At 40.3% G+C, this 23710-nt stretch overlaps 2 pseudogenes across 1 annotated transcript; both read right to left on the reverse strand.

The window, feature by feature from the left end:
* Nucleotides 1-165: 165 nt before the first annotated feature.
* On the reverse strand, nt 166-1696 carry LOC116540537 (annotated as a pseudogene).
* A 21394-nt stretch (nt 1697-23090) lies between these two features.
* Nucleotides 23091-23710, reverse strand: LOC116540498 (annotated as a pseudogene). Its single transcript, XR_004264471.1, has one exon. The product of XR_004264471.1 is annotated as a 39S ribosomal protein L30, mitochondrial pseudogene (transcript).

Below are 23710 nucleotides of genomic sequence, written 5' to 3' on the forward strand. Positions count from 1 at the left end.
CACGAGAGAAAGCCTAGTCAAGAGGTATGGTTTTTAGATGTAATAAAGCCACTGCTGGAGCCATTCCTGGACATATTCAATCATGGGTGCTTGGAGTAGTTGGTCAGGATGGGCTTCCCATTCAGTTCATGGGCGTGGGGCTGATTCATGGTGGTTCCAGAGACCTCAGACCTCTGTGTTGGGCTGGAAGCTCGGAATGGTGTACAGTTCCTCAGGTGTGAACCCCAGCAAGTTCTGGAGGTCACATAAAAAGCAGCACATATAGCACTTTCCCAACAGCTTATGGATGATGTTCTTGTCATAATAGTAGTGTAAACCCATGCTCAGCTTCTTGTAGTTCATCTTGGGCCTATTTTTCCTGATTCCCCACTGGCAGTCCACCTTGTCAGGGTTGGCAAGCTTAAAGTCCCACTGTCCCTATTCCAGCTGAAAAAATGACTGGCAAGATTTGTCTGACAAAATTTCAGAAGAAACTGCCACAGGTGAATAGGTCCACTTTCTGTGAAGCTGGACAGCACAGCCACAAGTTAACTGGTTTGCCTTGCTGCCCCGGATTGCTACTCTCTTGGATGTAATCCTTGAAAGGCATGGTCAACTTTTTCAGGCAGAGAGACTGGCTGCAGTTGTCTTTGAAGCTCTTGAAGAAAGGAACCTGCTGCACATCCAGCAAGGATGACTGGTTGTTCCAGGACTGGTGCTGTGAGCCTGAGCTCTCAAAGCTGTCTGCTTCGTGATTTAAATGTTAAAGAAGCAGACAGCTTTAAATGTCTGCACCATTATCAGGTGATTTGTGGTCTTTAGGCTTCCGAGAATTGTTGGTGAACAAATTCAAGCTGCCTAGAAAGTCCTGACTAATGGAGCACAGTTGAGGCTGACAGAGCTGAGCTGAGACTTGGAGGACATCTGAAACTCCTCTTCAGAGCTGAGCACGCTGGGTGCAGAAGCTGGATACATGCTGTCTGGGAGGCTGCCTTTGGGGTAATTGTGTGTCTGCATTCAATATGGTACCTGCTATATGTCAAAACCTAATGCATTGCTTTTAATCCAATGAGGAATTGAGTTGAGGCATGAATTTTCTTTATATAGATCTTTTGTCTTTTTGTGTTTTTCTTCAGTCATGTGGTCCAGATGTTCCCAGAAAATGTCATACACAAAGTCAAATGCAAGCTCCAGAAGTACTCCTTGCCAAGGTTATACAACACCTGGCCACTCATGCTAAGCCTCTGGAGATTCACTTTCACCAGACTGAACTTGGTAGTGCAGAGAAGCCACTGGCATACTTGCAGCTCACTCCACAGCCAGGGTTTCTTTGGAATGCCACGGCACCGTTTCTCCTTTTTGAAGCCACTGAAGGTAGCTTTTAAAGCTTGAATTCATCACAGTCTTGCTACACAGAGTTAACAAGGGCAATACACAGTTGGCCAGTCATGAGAAATTGAATGTAAGACTGTTGGCATTTCTTACAGTGTTTGCTCTTTATTTAGAGGGTGAAAAACAGCAAACAGAGACCCATAAAAAGTGTCAGAGGCTGGCTGGTGCCTGAGGGTCCCTCTGTAACTTTTAGCCACAGGGGCTATGTGGTCCACATTCTTGATTCTAGAATCATTCATTGTGCTGCTGCTAGGAGGGCCAGTGCGTGATCGGGGTGGTGGCTGCTCAGGGCCCATGGCTGCTCAGTGTGCAATGTGTTAGGGCACACAGATGCAGGTGCGGGGCTGGACAAGAGGCAATCAGGGAGGCTGGATGCAGGCCAGGTGGCTCCCAGCACTCAGGGCTGGGGTGACACCATGCTCATCTGCCATTGGAGCAAGTAACTAGTCCATCTTCCATGTAGCATGCTCTTCAGGAGTGGGGTAAGGAGGGAGGAGGGATGGATGAGGGAAAAGAGAAGGAGAGAGAGGAAGGAAGAGGGAAGGAGAGAGGGAGAAGATGAGAAGGGAGGAAGACAGGAGGAGGGGTCAACAGCAGCTTTGATTGGGCAAAAGAAACAATCAGTGAACTTGAAGATCAGACAATTGAAATTATCCAGTCTGAAGAGTAGAAAGAAAGGAGAATTAAGAAAAATGAACGTAATTTAAAAGTCTTATGGGACATCATCAAGCATAACAATATATACACAATAGGATACCCACGAGAGGAGGGAAAGTAACATAAAGAATATTTAAAGAAACATTGGCCCCAAACTCCAAAATTTAATAATAGACATGAATCTACACATGCAACAAGCTCAAGGAATTCTAAGGGAGATAAACTCAAACAGATCCACACTGAAAAACATTATGACAAACTGTTCAAAGACAAAGAATCTTGAAAGCAGTGAGAGAGAAATCACCTGTCAGTTAGAAAAGATCCTTGCTAAGATTAATAACCAATTTCTCATTAGAAGCAATGAAAGCCAGAAGGCCATGTTTAAAGTGCTACAGGAAAAAAATAAAAAATGAAAATAAAAAACTGTCAACCAAGAATTCTATATCTGGTCAAACTAACCTTCACAAATGAAGGAGAAATTAAGACATTCTCAGATAAACAAAACTTGAAGGAGTTTGCAACTAGTAGTGCCTACAAGAAGTGCTAAAGAGTTCTTCAGGATGAAATGAAAGGACACAAGAGAGTACTTAGAAATCTTAGGAAGAAACATAAAGTACTAGTCAAGATAACCACATAGGTTACTTTTGGCTTTTAAGTTAGGGCTCAGGGGACAGGATAATGTGGAGTTACTGCTGAATGGTTACAGAGTTTCCGTTTGAGTGATGAAAAAGTTTGGAAATAGGTAGTGGTAATGGTTGCATAACATATTGGATGTAATTAAAACCAATGAATTGAATTCCTTTTAAAAAGGCCAGGTGTGGTGGCTCACATCTTTAATCCCAGCATTGTGGGAGACCAAGGCAGGAAGATCACTTGAGGCCATGAGTTGAGACAGCCTGGGCAATGCAGTGAGACCCATCTTTATTGAAAACTAATAGCCCCCACAGCCACTGCCACCACTGTCATGGTAGCTCTCGCCCTTCAGCCTGCTGATGACCCTGGTGCCCCAGGACCCCTGGCTGCTGCCTGCCTCCCCTCTGCACCTGCCACCCCCACCACTACATTTCCTCTTGTCACCACCCTTCTGAGCTGGCCCTCCCAGGGTGAGTGGTCTGAGCTCAGGTAACAATGCAGAAGTCCTATCTCAATGGCGCCTTCTACAGCAGCTCAGGAATCATATCAGGAAGCGGACCTTGACCTTGAGTGACGTCTTGAGGGCCTAGGACCCGCCACCAAGAAGGACAGTGTATCAGTTTCCTGTGACTGCAGTAACAAATTTACACACACTGAGTGGCTTAAAACAAGAGAAATTTATTCTCTCACAGTTCTAGAGGTCAGAAGCAAAAAATCAAGGTGTGGGCAGGGCCATGTTCCCTTCACAAGTGCTAGTGGGAGGCTCCTTCCTGCCTCTCCCAGCTCATGGTAACTCTAGGCCTTCCATTACTTGTGGCAGCATTACTCCAATCTCTGCCTCTGTCTTCCCATGGCCTTGCCCTTATGACTGTCTCAAATCTCCCTCTGTTTTTATCTTGTAAGAGACTGGACTGTCATTGGATGTAGGGCCCACCTGAAATCTAGGTTAATCTAATTTTGCCATGCTTAATTTCAGTACATTTGCAAAGACCCTTTTATCAAATAAGATCACATTTGCAGATTACAAGGTTTAGGGAATGGAAGTATCATTTTGTGTGCCCCCATCGAATCCATATAGGCAGTGTCCTCTCCCTTGTGGGGCTGGCCTACCTCCTCAGCTGTCTTCCCACAATTTAATGTCTTTTAGGACCTGTCTCTTGCTGACCTGGAGCCCTGGGTTCCCCAGTGCAAGAGCTGATGGCACTAAGTACCTTGATAAAGCTCTTACTGCCACTGAAAGAAAATAGAGTGACAATCTTTCCCCGTCTCTGAGTTAAGGCCAAGTGCCTCTTCCCATTGGCTTGCTCCTCCCCTCACCCTTTATGTTGTGCAGCCTCCTCTCCCAGCTAAGAAACAGGAAGGAATTTTAAAGACAACATTAACAAAGCTCCCATTTACAAAGCTTGGGAGCAATAACTGGTGCTGGTTGAAACTGACAATTACCACCGATAATAAATTTTACCCCCACAAATATAATAATAATATTTTTTTAAACCACTGAATTGTACATGTAAAATTGGTTAAAATAACAAATTTTATGATATACAGATTTTAGCATAATTTTAAAAATTAATAATGTAATATAACAACCATTTAATTATACACTTTCAGTGGGTGAATTCCATGGTGTAAAATAAAGCTGTTCATTAAACATTGACAGAATGATTTACAAAAGTGATCCAACTATATGCTGTGTATAAGAGATTCACCTTAAATACAAAGTGACAAATAGGTTGAAAGTGAAAGGATGAAAACAGATATTCCATGCAAATCGTAACCAAAAATGAGATGGGTGTCTATTACTAATATCAGACAAAATAGACTTGAAACCAAAAATTGTTAAAAGAGACCAAAAAGGACTTTATGTATTCATAAGTTGGCCAACCCATCAAGAAGTTGTAAAAATTGTAAATGTATGCACCAGTCAAGAGAGCTCCAAAATAAGTGAAGCAAAAATTGACATACTGAAGGGAAAATACACAGTTCTACAATAATAGTTGGAGACTTCAATAATGGATAGAAGCACTAGTCAGAAGATGGATAAGGAAATAGAAGACTTGAACATTATAAACCAATTAGGTCTAACAGACATAAATAGAACACTTGTCCCAACAACACCAGACTATACATTATTGTCAAATGCACGTGGAACAGTCTCCATGATGGAAGGTATGTTAAGCTACAGAACAAGTCTTAATAAAATTTAAAAGACTGAAATCACACAAAGTATATCCTCCAACCAAAATATAATAGAACTGAAAATCAATAACAGAAGGAAAATTGGAAAATGTATAAATATGTGGAAATAAAACAACACACTCTTAAATAACTAATGGATTAAAGAAAAAGTAAAAACAGATGCCTACAGAACACTCCATCAACTGTAGCAGAGTACACATTTTTCAAAAGTGCTCATGGAGTATTCTCCAAGATCAACCATACATTAGGTTGCAAAACAAATGACAATAATTTTAAAAGACTAAAGTCTTATAAAGTATCTTCTTACACCATAATGGAGTCAAACCAGAAACTAATAACAGAAGTTAGACCCTTACCTCACATACAAAAATTAACTTAAAATGGATCAACATCAAAATATAAGAACTTCAATCATAAAACTCTTAAAAGGGAACTTCAGAGTATAGGTTCACGATCTCGAATTTGGCAATGACGTCTTAGATAAGACACCAAAGCACAAGCAAAAAAAGAAATATAGATAATTTGATTTTACCAAAGTTAAAAACTGTGTATCAAAAGACTGTATCAAGAGAGTGAAAATGGCCAGGCATGGTGGCACACGCCTATAATCCTAGCACTTTGGGAGGCAGGCGGATCACCTGAGGCCAGGAGTTCAAGACCAGCCTGATCAACACAGTGAAACCCCCTCTCTACTAAAAATACAAAAATTAGCCAGGTGTGGTGGCACATACCTGTAATCTCAGCTACTTGGGAGGCTGAGACAGGAGAATTGCTTGAACCCAGGAGATGGGGGTTGCAGTGAGCCAAGATTGTGCCACTGCACTCCAGCCTGGGCAACAGAATGGGACTCTGTCTAAACAAAACAAAAGAATGTGAAAAGACAACCACAAATAACTTGCAAAACATATATCTGATAAGGACCTAGTATCCATAATATAAAAAGAACTCTCAACAACAAAAAATGAACAATGGACAGAGGAGTTGAGTAGACCCTTCTCCAGTGAATGCATACAGCTGACCAAGAAGTACATGAAGAGATCTCAACATCATTAGTTATTAGAAATACACAAATCAAAATCACAATAAAAATCACAATTCATACCTATTAGAATGGCCATATATATAGACTGGAGTGATATATATATCAAATATATATATATATATATTTGATAGACTCAGACTGGAGTGAAGTGGTACAATCTCGGCTCACTGCAAGCTACGCCTCCCAGGTTCAAGTGATTCTCCTACCTCCACCTCCTGAGTAGCTGGGATTACAGGTGCACACCACCATGCCCAGCTAAATTTTTTATTTTTAGTAGAGTTGGGGTTTCACCATGTTGGCCAGGATGGTGTCCATCTCTTGACCTCGTGATCCACCTGCCTTGGCCTCCCAAGGTGCTGGAATTACAGGCGTGAGCCACCACACCAGGTTGCCATAATTTTTAAAATGGAAAATGACAAGCATTGTTGAGCATGTGGAGAAATTGAAACCTTCATACACTGCAGTTCAGAAAGTGAAAAGGTACAGCCATTGTGGAAAACATTTCTTCCAAGTGTTAAACATTGGACTGCCATATGACTGAGCAATTCCATTCCTATGAATGTACTCAAAAGAACTGAAAAATAGGTGTTAATCTGCATGTTCTCACTGGTAAGTGAGAGCTGAACAACGAGAACACATGGACACATGAGGGAAACAACATATATTGGGCCCTTTTGCGAGAGGGGGACAGAGGGAGAGCATTAAGAAGAATAGCTAATAGATGCTGGGCTTAATACACAGGTGATGGGTTGATCTATGCAGCAAATCACATGACATACATTCACCTATGTAACAAACCTGCACATCCTGCGCACGTAAACATGGAACTCAAAATAAAAGTTGATGAAAATAAAATAGGTGTTGACTATTCCCAACAGCAAAGGCATAGAATCAATCTAAATGCCCATCAATGGTAGACTGCATAAAGAAAATGTACATATACATCATGGAATACTATGCACCCATATAAAAGAATGAGATCATGTCCTTTGCAGAAACATGGATGGAGCTGGAGGCCATTATCCTTAGAAAACTAATGCAGGAACAGAAAGCCAAATACTGCATGTTGTCACTTACAAATGGAAGCTAAGTGATGAGAAATCATGGACACAAGGAGGGGAACAACAGACACTGGGGCCTATTAGAGGGTGGAAGGTGAGAGGAGGGAAGGAGCAGAAAAAATAACTTTTGAGTACTAGACTTAGTACCTAGGTGATGAAATAATCTGTACAACAAATCCTATTACACAAGTTTACCTATATAACAAACCTGTTCATGTACCCTTAACCCTAAAACAAAAGTTTAAAATAGGGAGAAATTAAAACAGGTGTTCAAACAAAAACTTGTATGCAATTGTTCATAGCAGCATTTTTCATAACAACTAAAAGGTGGAAACAGCCCAAATGTCCATTAATGAGTGAATTAACAGAACGTGATATATACATACAATAGAGTAATAATCTCCATAAAAGAGAATGAAGTACTAATACATGCTACAGCATGGCTGAACATTGGAAACATTATGCGAAGTGAAAGAAGGCAGAAGAACATATAGTATGATTGATTCGATTTATATGAAATATCAAGAATTGGGAAATCTACAGAGACAGAAAGTAGATTACTGGTTGCAAGGGGCTGGAGAGAGGGGAAAATGGATAGCGGCTGCTAATTGATACAGAGTTTCCTTTTGGGGTAGTGATGAAAAAAGTTCTAGAACTAGATAGTTGTGTGATGGTTGCAGAACATTGTGATTGTACTTAATACCATTGAATTATACACTTTAAAATTGTGAAATTGAAAGATTTATGTCATGTGTACTTTATGACAACAACAAAGCTTTCCAGAGCAGCCTAGCTGCCATCTGGTTATCACTGAGTGATGCCAGGTGATTCCATGTTAAGCAGAATGATGGCCGATCCCAGTCCTGCTCAAATTCCCGAATAGAAAATCATGAAATGTAATCGTGTTTTTTATAAGAAATCGCTTACCAGTAGTAATGGTATTTGTATTTATACTTGGTTTGAAAATCTTGAATGGAACAAGGAAATTATAAAAGAATTCCAAAAAGTGGTTATCTACAATATATCAGCACAGGAAAAAACTACCAAACTTTAAAAGCAAGTGGTATAAGGAGGCTTAATAAGGGTTTAGTCATCCTCCTGCCTACAACAATCAAAGTTCAACTAAAGAAGCAGGAAAAGGCCAGGCAGGGTGGCTCATGCCTGTAATCCCAGCACTTTGGGGAGATAGAGGCAGGAGGATTGCTTGAGGCAAGGAATTTGAGAATAGTGTGGACAACATAACAAGACCTTGTGTATACTAAAAATAAATTAGCCAAGCATGATGGCAGGTGCCTGTAGTTCCAGCTAATCTGGAGGCTGAGGTGGGAGGGTCTCTTAAGACCAGCAGGTCAAGGATGCAGTGAGGTTTTGCACCACTGCACTCCAGCCTGGACAACACAGTGAGACCCTGTCTCAAAAAAAAAGAAAAAAAAAAAAAGCAGCAGCAGAAAAAGTATGTGATACATAAATTTGTTGTTGCTGCTGCTGTTACAAAAAAAATTACCTTATGTAATTATGGAATGTGGTTACAAATTCTCCATAAGAAAAAAAGAATAGGCAATTAATAAAATCTGCAAACATGATCTGAAAACCTATAAGGACAGACAAATACATCTCCATTCTTCTTGTCTCTGACCTTATTCTTGTTGCCTCTGACCTTGGTGACAAGGGTATTCTCTGTAATCCAGGACCCCGCCTAATGGAGCTAAACTCAAAGGCCTTATCCTAAAGATAGAGAAACTGAAGGAGAATCCAGTGGAAGTTAGAAGAATTGCAGGCACAGCTGCTGCTTCATGCCAAAAGGTGAATCAGCAGGTCAGCAACAATGGGTATGAGCTACAAAATGACTGCTGTTTCTCCTCCACCACATTCTTGAATCTCTAGAGTATCTCCCTGTCATACACTTTAACTGGAAACATACAGGAAAAGAGAATTGTCTGTAATGAATTCACCTAGCCAAGTTGACACATTACAAAGGGTACCTCTTGTCATTCTGGTACCCATGCACATCTCCTTAAGCCATATCTATCTCTAAATAAACACAGTAACAAAGTTATTTTTCTGCCTAACATGAGAAAACTTTCCCTGCTTACAAAAAGAGGATACAGAGTCTAATTTTTGTCTCTAGATATTGCACATTTTTCTTCAACCTGATTCATACTCTACCTTTAATATCCTATATCTTAAATACTGAAAATATAGTTAAATCTTGGTTAATACATTTTAGATTATCAGCTAAGGGGATGAGAACCAAAAATATTTGGTTCATATGTATGTAAACATTCATATCAAGATAAGGAAGTAATACTCATAATTACTACAGTCCTTGTTTCTTCATATGGCCATGTGGTCACTCCTTCCACTACCCATTTCATACTCCCTTTGTCCTCAGCAAGCATATTCTCTGGTGATAAACCTTTTCCTGATGGGATGATTCAAAACTCCATTCCCGAGGTTCGAGGTTCATGGTTCATGGCCATTAGCAGTCCTGATTTAATTAGGTTGTTGTACTTTCCATTGGCTTTCATCACTGGATACAGAAGTAGGATCTTCTGCATTTCAGACATATCCCTCCTTACTCTCATTATCATTAAGGGTTACTGAATCAATCAAATCCCAGACTTGACTTGGTTAAAGATCCAAAAAATTTATGCATGAAGTGGGGGTCTTCCTGAAGAAGGACCCTTTATATGTGGAAATTGTATAGACTATTACTCGTTCTCTCATTCTTACCCAAAGGTGACTGAAGCCCTTTACTAGGGTGATGGTGCATTGGGAAAGGGAAATAATCAGATTTCTCCATGATTACAGGATACCAGCTGTACGGGCACTAATTTCCTAGAGAAATAATTGCCATTTTTGTACTTTCAAGAAACATTTGGCTTACTACAGGGCTTTAGTAGAGACTGAACCCCTGACTATGGGACATCACATTACCATGCCAGCTGAGCTGCCCATCCTAACCAGGGTGATTTCTGACCCCCCAAATCATAGTGATGGGTAGGTACAGAAGCACCCTATTATCAAAAAGAAAGGATATATAAAGATCATACTCAGACAGGTCCTAGAGTGATAAGTACTTTGCAAGAGCAAGTGGCCCAAAATTCATGGATTCAACTCTTGATATATTTAGCTTCTCTCTTTGTTTGGAAGAACTCTAAGATGGTCCCCATGACCTTTACCCTCTGGTGTTACTCTCATGTTTATATTACAGGAAAAAATAATTTTGCAAATGTAATTAAGCTTACTAGTCATTTGATCTTACTATAGGGAGATTCTCCAAATGGGTCTGACTTACACACATGAGCCCTTTAAAAGCAGAGCGTTCAGTATCATTGATCATTAGACAAATGCAAATTGCAAATTGAAACCACAATGAGATGCCATCTCAGACCAGTCAAAATGGCTATTAGTAAAAAGTCAAAACATAACAGATGCTGTTGAGGTTGTGGAGAAAAGTGAACACTTAATACACTGTTGGTGGGAGTGCAAATTATTAGGTTGGTGCAAAAGTAATTGCAGTTTTGCCATTACTTTTAATGGTAAAAATAGCAAGCAATTACTTTTGTATCAACCTAATAGTTCAAACATGGTGGAAAGCAGCATGGTGATTCCTCAAAGAGCTGAAAGCAGAACTGACATTTAACCCAGCAGTGCCATTACTGGGTGTATACCCTGAGGAACATAAATCATTCTAACATAAAGACATATGCATGCAAATGTTCACTACAGCACTATTCACAATAGCAAAGACAAAGAATTAACCTAAATGATCATCAACGGCAGACTGAATAGAGAAAACGTGGTACATATACACCATGGAATACTATGCAGTCATAAAAAGAATAAGATCATGTTCTTTGTAGAAACATGGATGGAGCTGAAGGCCATTGACCTTAGCAAACTAACACAGGAACAGAAAACCAAATACTGCATATTCTTGCTCATAAGTGGGAGCTAAATTATGAGAACACATGGACACAAAGAAGGGAGCAACAGACACTGGGAATTACCTGGGGATGGAGGGTGACACGAGGGAAAGTGTCAGGAAAAATAACTAATGGATACTAGGCTTAATACCTGGGTGATGAAATAATCTGTACAACAAAATCCTATGACACAAGTTTGCCTGTGTAACAAACCTGTACTTGTACCTTGAATTTAAAATAAAAGTTAAAAAAAAGTCTGGCACTCATCCAATCAAATTCCCTCACTTTTCTGATGAGGAAGTATGAATTGCCTAGGTTCTTTGAGTGGTTACAGGCAGGACCAGAGCTAGATGTGAGCTCATGTGAAGCTCAGCATTTTTACCACATACTACCTTCTACATGTTCGTGGATCCTGTAATTTTAATTCAAACAGCAATGTGTTTGGATTAAAATATCAAATATCAAAAAAGAAAGGAAGATGAGGAAGTTATATTGATAACAGATAAAGGAGACCAATAAAATCCATTATTTGAGCATAAGTCGTCACTATGTAAAGGTCAAAATTCATTTCTCCAGAAACATTTAACAATTGTACAGTTGTATGCATGTAATAAAATAGTCTCAAAAATATATAAAGCAACAATAAGTAGAACTATTGAGGGAAATTGAAAAATCCATTATTGTGGAAGATTTTAAATGTAGTTATCTCATTTATTGTTAAGTTGAACAGAAAAAAATAATAAACACATAAATGTGAACAACACAATGAACAAAGTTAACTTGTGGCCATTTATAGAAACCTGCACCCAAAAATCAGAATATAAACTATTCTCAAGCATGCATGCAAAAATGGGCCACAGTCTCAACAGTGTTCAAATACCTACTTTCATACATACTCTTTAAACAAAACGAAATTGAATTAGAAGTCAATAGTAACTGCAACAAAATGTATTCAGAAATTTTAAGACTTCTAATAAGTACTTAGATATGAATGATAAGGAATATATTTCATATGAAAATTTTTGGATGCAGTGAAAGTGGACCTTAAGACTATAGTCTTAAGTGCTTATATTAGAAAAGGAAAAAAAAAATCCTGAAGATTGAGCTCTAACATAAGAAACTGGATGAAGAACAGTAGAATTTACCCAAAGGAAGTAGAAAGAAGGTGCTAGTAAACATAAAGCAGAAATTAGTGAAATAGAAAAGAAATTGCAAAAGACAAAATAAACAAAACCAAAAGTCAGTATTTTGAAAACTTGTAGCATAAACAAAGCTTTAGGAAGATTGGTCAAGAAAAAAAATCCACAAATACATAACAGGAATGAAAAATGACATAACTATGGATCCAGAAAAATTCTAAAGAGAGAAGGGAAACTCCTATGAACAACTTTATATTAAATTCAAAAACTTAAATGAAATGCACATTTACTTCTCAAAAGAAGACATACATGCAGCCAAGAAACATATGATAAAAAGCTCAACATCACTGATCATTAGAGAAATGCAAATCAAAACCATAATGAGATATTATCTCATGCCAGTCAGAGGGTAAGGAAGGAGAATCATTTGAACCCAGGAGGTGGAGATTGCAGCGAGCTGAGATTGCACCACTGCATTCCAGCCTGCGTAATGGGAGTGAGACTCCATCAAAAAAAAAAAAAAAAAGTCAGAAAACAACAGAGGCAGGTGAGGTTACACAGAAAAATTACTGCTTTTACACTATTGGTGGGAGTGTAAATTATTTCAACCACTGTGGAAGAAGACAGTGGGGAGATTTCAAAGATCTAGAGGCAGAAATACCATTTGACCCAGCTATCCCATTACTAGGTATATACCCAAAGGAATAGAAAGCATTCTATTATAAAGATACATGCACATGTATGTTCATTGCAGCACTGCTCACACAACAGCAAAGACACGGACTCAACCTAAGTGCCCATCAATGATAGACTGGATAAAGAAAATGTGATGCATATACACCATGGAATACTATGCAACCAAAAAGGAATGAGATTATGTCCTTTACAGGGACATGGATGGAGTTGGAAGCCGTTGTCCTCAGCAAACTAACACAGGAACAGAAAACCAGACACTGCATGTTCTCACTTACAAGTGGGAGCTGAATGATGAGAACACAAGGACACGTTGGGGGGAGGGGGAACAACACACACTGGGGCCTGTCAGAGGGAGTGTGGGGGAAGGGAGAGCATCAAGAAGAATAGCTAATGGACACTTGGCTTAATATCTAGGTAATGGGATCACACGTTTACCTATGTAACAAACCTGCACATCCACATCCTGTACGTGTACCCCTGAACATAAAATAAAAGTTGAGAGTAGCAGCGGCATTGTGCGGGCACCAGCAGCTGAGCCCGGGAGGAGCAGGATGCACTGGGGCCACCTCCCGCATGGACCCATGAACCAGCCGGGCGGCTTCGCAGAAAACAAGCAGAGCAGCATTTATGCACCCAGAGGAGTGTGTCCACACTGAAAGGTGATGGTGTAAGTCACTCCCCAAGGTCACCCTGCCAGCCCTGGAGGCAGGATGGCATAGGGTTTGAAAGTGTGGACTTGGACTTGGAGTATCTGGGTTGGAGTATCTGGCCGAGTCTTTCCCAGCTGGTTCCTGGACCCAGCGTGCCTTTAAGCTCTCCCCTGGACATGGGGGCTGGTGACATCCCCACCTTTTATGTAGTTGAGAGCATGAAATGAGATGACGCGTGCTGTACCCTGAGCCAGGCCTGGCACACAGGAGGTGCCCAGTGGATTCTGGCCACTTCTGGATTGCTAGGATTATCTTCATTTGAAGCCCTTTATGCTGAATTGATACTGTCTGGCACCACATAGATGTAAAGACCCTGTTCCAAGCACGACTAGCTCATTTGTTTTAATTTTTAATTTTTATTTTTTTATTTTTAAATTTTATTTTTTAATTTTTGTTATTTTTATGACTAGCTCATTTAATCCTCACAATGGCTCTGTGAGGTGGGCAGTGAGATCTCCCCATTTTACGGATAAAGGAACTGAGGCAATGAGAGATCATGATGTGTCCAGGGTCCCACTGGCACATGGTGGTTGGTGCTTGTGCCCAGACTAACTCCCAGTAACCATTACCCTGTTGTTGCTGGGGGCTTCTTTCTTCCTGGTATAGTCCTGGAGGCTGTGGGCACTTTGATTGCTGGTCCCCAGGAGGGAGACCAGGCTTCACCTTGCCTTAGCTCAGACCTCAGCCAACCATCCCTGGACTTTGATATCCACCTCCTAACTGGTCTTGGTGCCTGTAATTGCCCTAACCAGCAACCCGTTGGAGGACAGAATTCTGATCATGTTACTGCCCTGCCTGGAGCCCCTGATGGCAGGTGAAGGATTTATGGAGGCTCCCTGCTATTCCTGAGAAACGCTTTTGCAAACGTAAAATTTCTTCAATATAAAAAGTGTTTAAAAGAATAAAAACAACACCTCACAGGGCCTGATCTAGCTAAAACCTCACTCTTTTTGAAACAACATTTAGAACACTTTCTGACCCTGCACAACTGGGGGAATAGAATGAACACACATTGATCAACCAGAAGCTGTCATACTACTTGTCGGATTCATGTGTAGACTGAGGGCTCCAGCCATGGTAGCACCTGGTGCCCTGGGATGGGAACCAAACTGTGCCTTGGGTGGTGAGTCCCACATAGCCGTGAAGGGGAGGCTGCCACCTCCAATTCTGTGCAGATTTCCCCCTTCTCCTTTAAAGTTTGTGACTCAGGCCTCAGATTTGGAGATGAATTCTTCTATTCTTCGATCCCTCTCAGGGGCCCAGGACTGTGCATGAAGGAAACTAGGCCCTTTGTACATAGTCTAAGACTGGCAGGGGCTTCTCAACAGCTGCAGCAGTTTATTTAAAAAAAAAAAACAAGAAACTTCTGCTGTTCACAGAGCAACTAATGTGTGCCAGCATCTCGCTGGATGTTTTCCTCACATTATCTCAGTCGATCCATGCTGCTCCCAGTAGCTCTCAGTCCTGGAGCTTTCTCTCCTTCCCCAAACCACAATCAACTCTTCCCTGGAAGGGGACAGTGGGCTCTGTGCTGGCTACTGCCTCCGGTCTGTGCACTGCAACTTGCAGTTGCTTTTGGGGTGCACATGCCTTCCAAGTCTGTCCATAAGCCTCCAGATTCCTTAGCCTGACTTAAAGGACTTACTAATTCCTTACTGATGTCAATGATGACAGACAATGATGATGATGATAACAACAATATTAGGGTCTGGATCCAATCTGGCTGCCCATCGGAGAGAGGAGAAGAATCCACCTGTACCTGGAAACTCACAGGAAACAGACAAGACCCATGCTTGTTCCATTCCAAGGAAGCCTAATTTATTTTTTAATGCTAGATGTCAGAGAGCCAGGGCTTAGGAAAGATGGAAAGGCATCATAATGGAGAGGTATAAAGAAAGTGGTCATTTCCCCTGGCTTTCCCTTGTAGTTAGAAACTTGGCCAGTCAATGGTGATGTCTCTGGGGCCTCCTGCAAAGAAGATGCTTGGACCTGGTTTAGGGATGGTCTTTACATTTCTGTTCCATGGAGGATTATGGCCACCCTGCAGCAAATAAAAAGGGGAAAGATTAAAAAAAAGTTGAAAAAATTTTTGAAAAGTAAAAACAGACATACATATTTACAGAAAAATATAACTGCATATCTGGTGGAAATGATAGTCTTTTAAATAAGTCCATTAAGTAACCTTGACATTTACCTCATTACATATACCAAAATTTATTTGAGATGGGTTAGAAATCTAGAAGAAAGCTTGACACATCATCTTCATGACTTTGGGGTTGGCAAAGATTTTTAATGGTTTAAAAAAGAAAGACTAATTGGAATTAATTAAATTAAGAACTTCTAATCATCAAAAGACATTATTAAGAGAATGAAAAGGCAAAACCAGAGATTCATAGAAGATATTTATTATAAGTATACATATTATATATGTATATTATATATAATATCTGATAAAGGAGTTGAATTTAGAACTCCTACAAATCACTAAGAAAAAGATAACCAAATAAAATATGGGCAAAAGTGCCTGAAAAGGTACTTCATAAGGACACATGCAAATTGCTGGCCACTGAATATATAAATAGTTGCTCCAACTCATTAATCATCAGAGAAGGGCAAATGAAAGCCATATGAGATATGGCTAAACACCCAGCAGAATAGCTAAAACTAACGAAAGTCTATACCATGTGTTTGTGTGGATATGGTGCAACCGCAACTCCTACACATTTGGAACCAGATTGATACAGTGGCTCCAGATTGATACACCGCTCCACATCACTTCAACTGGCACTTCATCACAATCACCCATCGTGATACCTTGATACTTTTGTATAATTTCCCTTTGGCAAGAAGCAGGGTGCTGTATTTAAGCTCAAAGGCACAACCAGATAAATTCCCTAATCTCATCTAAAGGTTCTACTCCAGGGACTATCCACAGTACCAATTCTGTTTCAGACTTCATCAAATCAAGAGAGAGAAACCACACAGTAATTCAAACAGGGAAAGTTGAATATATAGAATTATTAACTATAACAGGGGAACAGAGCAACAAGAAATTGGCTGGTAAGAAATAAAGATAATTCTAAATACAGAAAGAGCAGATATAAGAAGTGGTCAGTACAGTCAACTGAGATAGCGCACCCAAAGAAGTCCTCCCAGCTCCACCTCCCACCTCCCAGACATCGCTGAGATAGAACAGTTAAGAAAATACCAACCCACCTCCTTAGCCTTGTGAAAACACCTGAGGCAGAATCGCCCAAGGATTGAGTTTGATCCCACAAGGAAGATTTTCCTGCTCAAAACTGAGAACGCACACCCAAAGACAAATCCCGCCTAGGCTGAGATAGAGCAACCAAGACCGAGTCCCTCCCCACCCCCACACCCCCGCACCATGGCAGAGCTGCTAGAGCTCCTAGGAAGAGTCTTCCCCACAGGGCTGAGACACAGGCCCACAGAAGAGTCCTCTCCATAATGAATTGGAGCACCTAAAAAGGATCTCAGTTCTCTCATAGGAGAGATAGAGCACCTAAAATACAAGTACTCTCCCTCTCCTAGAGTTGAAACAGAGCACACAAGTAAGAACCCCTGGGTGGTGAAGTTAAAAGACCACAAAGAATTACTCCCCCACTTGAGGATACAGCATGCAAGGAAAAGTTCTACTCCCAGAGTTAAGAAAAATTCCAGCAATGGTGAGTTAGAGCATTAAGGATGTGCCACTCTAGGCTTTAGATAAAGCATCCAAGGAGAAACCTCAACTCTAGAGCTGATATACAGCACCCAAGGAAGAGATTGAATATCAAAGGAAAGTGCCCCCCTTACACACGCAATCTCTCTCTCTCTTTCTCTCTCTCTCTCTCTCTCACACACACACACACACACACACACACAGAGCTTTGATGGGCACATGAGGAGGAGTCCCCTGCAGGGCTGAGATACAGCATCCAAGGAATGGTCCTCCCCTACTTGAGGTGGGAAACAGAGCATCTAAGGAAGCTCCTTCACTTCATGGCTGACATAGTGCAACCAAGGAAGGCATCCCCTAACATAATTACGATCAGAACCCAGGGAAGAGCCTTCCAACTGCAGTTATGAAGCAACCAAGGAAACGTCTCCTCCCCAAGTGCTGAGATAGAGCCCCTAAGAGTCACCCCTTTGGACTGAGATAGAGCATTATGGAAAATGCTTTCCAGGGCTAAGACACAGCACCACAGAAACAGCCCCATCCAAAAGGGATGACACAGAGCCCACAAGGAAGCATTCACCTAGGGTTGGGGTAGGGCACCCAGGTAAGAGAAGAACTTTCTCCCAGGAGTAAGTTAAAGCCGAAAGGGAGATCCATCACCCCCTTACTGAGATAGAGGAACCCATGAAAGTCATCTGCAGGCTTGAGGAGAGCATATGAGGAGACCCTCACACCACCACCACCAAGGATTTCCACATATCAGGTAGGTCCAGTTGTTACTCAATGTACGGCAGAGAACTTGTTGGGGTGCCACATTGGCAAAACTCATTGGAAATATACCGTTGGGAATTTGAGGTATAGTACCCAGGGAAGAATCCCTTTAACCCAGAGCTGAGATAGATTACCCTCAAAAAAGTTTCTCCTGAAACACTGCTCAGATACAGTGCCTTGGAAAGAGCTCCTCACTACAGAGCTTAAATGGAATACTCAAATAACCTCCCCCACCCCCCATGTTTAAATGTATCATATTCATTCTATCACCAATGTCGAAATTCTGACATTGCTGGGTGTGGTTGCTCACGTCTGTAATGCCAGCACTTTGGAAGGCCAAGACGGGCAGATTGCTTGAGCCCAGGAATTTCAGACCAGCCTGGGCAACATAGTAAGACCCCCATCTCTACAAAAAATAGTCAAGTGTGGTGGTGCATGCCTGTAGTTCCAGCTATTTGGGAGGCTGAGGCGGGAGTATCACCTGAGCCCAGGAAGTCCAGGTTGCAGTGAGCCCTGTTGGCCGCCACCACACTCCAGCCTGAGAGCCAGAACAAGACTCTGTCTCAAACATAAAAATGAAAAAAAAAAAAAAAAAAAATCCTGATCTTGCCAGAGGAGTGTGGCAGCACCTCACAAAATACCAATAAAGTTGTGGTGGTGCCTCATCGCTCCTGGAACTTTCTAGAAACCTGCCTTCTGAAAGTTGTGGGAAATCTGCCCCCTAGGGCGCCTGAGAGTGATGCACATGGGGAGGCATCTCACTAGAAGCACTGATCTGGCACGGCCCAAGGGCGATGGAAGGAAGGGAAGCTGCCAGCCACCGCCTGCCCTGCTCCAGCCGAACACTGGGACCTGTGTGGGGCGCTAGAATCCCGAGGAGAAAACACGCACTCAGCAGATGCCAGCATAGAGAACCAGGAAGCGCAGCGTTCCACTTAGCTGACTCTGGCGCCCTCTAAAGGTGGCCTTCAGTAACAACTGCACCACTCATAGGCAGAGGAACGCAGAACCTCACACAGCGGGATAAAAGGGTGAATTTGGAGCTGACAGGCAAATATATCTTGTGATATATTTGTCTGGCTTTGATATTGGGGTAATATTGGCTTCACAGAATGAACTAGTGTTCCTTCCTCCGTTGTTTTTTTGAAGACACTGCTAAGTATTCGTATTATTTCTTCCTTAAATGTTTGATAGAATTTACACGCGAAGCCACCTTGCTTTACCTGGTATTTGTGAGGAGATTTTAAATTACCAATTAAATCCCTTTTCTTCCTATAGTCCTATTTTGATTTTCTATTTCTTCTTGAGTCAGTAATTTGTCTTTTAGGAATTTTTTTTCTATTTTATCTTAGTTGTTTAATTTGTTGGCATAAAGTTTTTCATAATATATTCCTTTTAATTTCTATAAGGTCAGTACTAATAATAATCCCCCTTTCATTCTTGATTTTGATCACCTGTGTAGTCCTTTCTTTTTTTCTTGGTGAATCATGCTAAAAGATTGTTAGGCTTACTTCACTTTTTTGGTGAATCAACTGTTGATTTCATTGATTTTTCTGTTTTTTATTTCATTCATTTTCTTCTCTAATTTTCATCATTCCCCTCTTTCTGCTTGCTTGTGTTAAATACATCAATTTAAAACTTCAGGAATGAAAAATGATTGGTTTCACAAAGGAGAATTTGAAATCTTAGACATATAGAAATGCTTATGATATTGCAAGTAGCAGTCATTTCGACCAGTTAACCAGAAGGAAATTTGGTATGCTGAAACCAGACAAGTTTTTTGTACCGGGTTTTATTGATTTTAAAAATATGTAGTTTGTAGGAAGGTGTTTATTGCATGAGTAGTTTTTTTTTTATATTTTAATATTTAGAATTCCCATTTTCACTGAATCCCACAAGTTTATTTTTTTCAAGCTTAAAGGAAAGTCTGTATCAACCAGCACACACACTATCCCGTTTGTGCTTTATCTCTGGTAATCCTTACAAGAGCACCATGAGTTAGATACTGTTTTATGCTCATTTTATGGAAATAGAATCTTAGAGTGCACAATTAAGCAGCTCTCCCAGGTTTAACCAATTGGAAAAGTGACAGAACCTAGGTCTGTCAGATTTCAGAGATTGCACACACAAGTACTATATCACACTGCTTACTGCTGTGAGTTCAGCAGAGCATTCCTTGTTTATATGGAAATCACAAAACTGATAATATCCAGGATAATTGATATCACTTTACATACCCTCTATATCCCCATTTTGGTGATTTAAGTGGGGTCATCTATTCACTAGATTAATCAAATCTTAGGCTGGTCACAATTCTGAAACTGTACACCAAGTTTGTGTGTAAGCATGCTTTTCCAGGGAAAAATATCTACAGATTTAAGCAAGTCATCCAAAGAGGGTTAGGCCCACTAGTCAGCATTCCCTGGATGATAAGAGAATGCCATAGAGCCTACACCCTTCCAATGGGGAGAATAGTGTCTATTTCTTTGCCAGTTACATTCCAGTTTTTAATCAGAGTGTTCCAGTCACACACACATAGTTAGCTATGACGCATATCTGCAGATGCTGGTTCCTCCACTTCAAACGAGTCAGCCAACTCCACCTCAAGAACTTCATACAGTTAGCTATGTGTTTACAAATGATGGGCAGTTAAGATAACTTTCTATTTCTGCCCTAATTGTGACATTCTTAGTATAATTATTTTCTCATTGGAAAGATGAATATAAACTATATGTGTTAATTCTCTTGATTTAAAAGATAAGAATATGACACAGGAATTCTCATGTGAACATAAAATGGGAACATTTTGGTCCAAGAGTGGATTCATTGTACTAGGAGCTGATGTTTTTAATTGTCACATTTAATGCTCATAATTGTTCTGCAGATGTGTATTACTATTTCCCCTTTAATGAGAAATCAAGGCTGACAGTGGTCAAATGGCTTGCCCCACGTGACACATGTTAGGAGATAGAGCCAGGGTTTGAACGCATATCTTTCTGACTCCAGAGTCTATATTCTTTCCCACTCACCACAATAACTCCTTTATATCGAGATTGCAGTCTACTGTCTCCGTTTCTGTTATCCAAGTCTCTAGTGCTCTAAGAAATGACTAAGTATTCCTCTTGGAATCTGAAGCACTAGGTGATGTTGCCATGATTAGATTGTCCTAATGGTGATATTAATGTGATGTTTGTGTTGTCTAGGAGAGAGACATACTAACTTCACCATTAAAACATGAAGACAAAGGGGATTGCATCTGCAGTCGTGGAACAGACCATTGGTATAAGGACACAGATAGGCAATTACCTCTTCTGTAACAAAACCAGACTGAAGGTATTCCACCACATTCCCCAAACTCCTCAATTAATTAGACTTTTCCTTGATTTTCTGTGCCTTTATTTTCTCTTTCTTAAGGAAAGAGATAAGAATTACACCTCACTCATAGGGATTGGCCAAGGATTGAGTCAATACATGTAAAGCATTTAGAACAGTACCTGGAGGGTGGTAAATGTTCAGTAAAAATGTTTTCACACATTCTCAGCTCTCATAGAAAATGAAAATGGTTTGGAAAATTTTCAAATCAAAATTATATATAAATATAATTTATTAAATATTATATTTAATAAAATTTATATAACAAATATAAATATATTTATTAATAATGTTTATTAATAATAATATATTGTTACATATTAATACAATTTATATTAATAAAAAATGACTAAGTATTCCTCTTGGAATATGAAGCACTAGGTGATGTTGCCATAATTGGATTGTCCTAATGGAGATCTTAATATGAGTTTTGTGTTGTATATAAGAGAGACATACTAACTCTAACTTCACCATTAAAACATGAAGACAGCCGGGCGCGGTGGCTCAAGCCTGTAATCCCAGCACTTTGGGAGGCCGAGGCGGGTGGATCATGAGGTCAAGAGATCGAGACCATCCTGGTCAACATGGTGAAACCTCGTCTCTACTAAAACTACAAAAAATCAGCTGGGCATGGCAGTGCATGCCTGTAATCCCAGCTACTCAGGAGGCTGAGGCAGGAGAATTGCCTGAACCCAGGAGGCGGAGGTTGTGGTGAGCCGAGATCGCGCCATTGCACTCCAGCCTGGGTAACAAGAGCGAGACTCCGTCTCAAAAAAAAAACAAACAAAAAAAAACATGAAGACAAAGGAGATATTTAAATTTTATTAAATATTAATAAAATTTACATAATAGATATAAATATATGTACTATTAATAAAATAAATATAAATTTTATTAAATATGCTCCTGCATACTTTATATGCAGGAGTATATATTTTTTTCTTTACCTTTTATTTTATATTCTGGGGTACATATGCATGACGTGCAAGTTTGTTACATAGGTAAATTTGTGTCGTGGTTGTTCGCTGCACCTATCAGTTCATCACTTTGGTATTAAGCCCAGTGTCCATTAGCTATTCTTCCTGATGCTCTCCCTACCCAATACCCCTCCCCCTGACAGGCCCCAGTGTGTGTTGCCCCCATCAGGTTTCCATGTGTTCTCATCATTCATCTTCCACTTATAAGTGAAAATATGCACTATTTGGTTTTCTGTTCCTGTGTTAGTTTGCTGAGGATAACAGCTTCCAGCTCCATCCATATTTCTGCAAAGACATGATCTTAATGTTTTTTATGGCTGCATAGTATTCCATGGTGTATATGTACTACATTTTTTTAATCCAGTCTATCATTGATGGATATTTGGGTTGATTCCCTGTCTTTGCTATTGTGAATAATACTGCAATGAATATACGTGTGCATGTATCTTTATAATAGAATGATTTATATTTCTTTGGGTATATACTAGGTAATGGGATTGCTGGATCAAATGACATTTCTGCCTCTGGATCTTTGAGGAATCACCATACTGCCTTCCACATGGTTGAAGTAATTTACATTCCCACCAACAGTGTAAAAGCTGTCCCTTTTCTCCACAACCTTGTCAGCATCTGTTGTTTCTTGACGTTTTAATAATGGCCATTCTGACTGGCATGAGATGTTATCTCACTGTGGTTTTGATTTGCATTTCTATGATGATCAGTGATGTTGAAATTTTTTTCATATGTTTGTTGGCCACATGAATGTCTTCTTTTGAGAAGTGTCCGTTCATGTCCTTTGCCCACTTTTTAATGGGATTGTTTGGTTTTCTTTTGTAAATTTGTTTTTTTTTTTTTTTTTTTGGTTTTTAAAACATATTTTAATGAAAACACTTTCTCACTATCTTTAAATAAAAACAATTTGGATTTTACAATTGGAAGCTGCTCGGGCACTAGGCCTCATCTGCTTCCTGCTCCGCAGGTTTCAGATGCCACTGCACTACTAATTCCCCAGTGCTTTTGAGGCACATGTTAGACATGTTCTCCTCTGTTGGAAGTCCTTGTGGCAACTTCAAGGGCTTGATTCTTATCAAATGCTTAACCACTTTCAATTTTGCATTCACTGAAGGGATATTCTTGTGAACTTGAGGGGTATGTGCTTTTTCTAATTTAAGCATCTTTATTATATCTTTTTCCCAATATGGACGTCTTCTTGTACTTTTTTTTCTGGTAACAATATGCAGTTTATGAGGGTTCGGTGGATCCCCACCATATTTTTCATGATCTTCAGGTGAGGCCTGAAACACTTTATCTGGAATTCTTGATTCAGTGAATTTGTGATGAATCCAATCTGTACAAATAAGAGACTCCACACCTTTTTTCACGGTCTGTAGTATGCCTGGGGGCCTCTGAGCAACTAAGAGCGAAATCCCAGCCATAAGTGTAGTGATTGCTCTCTTTAGAGGCTACTAAACGT

The sequence above is a fragment of the Sapajus apella genome, unplaced genomic scaffold, assembly GCF_009761245.1.
Source record: "Sapajus apella isolate SASKATOON/1434 unplaced genomic scaffold, GSC_monkey_1.0 scaffold141, whole genome shotgun sequence".
NCBI classification, from domain to species: Eukaryota; Metazoa; Chordata; class Mammalia; order Primates; family Cebidae; genus Sapajus; species Sapajus apella.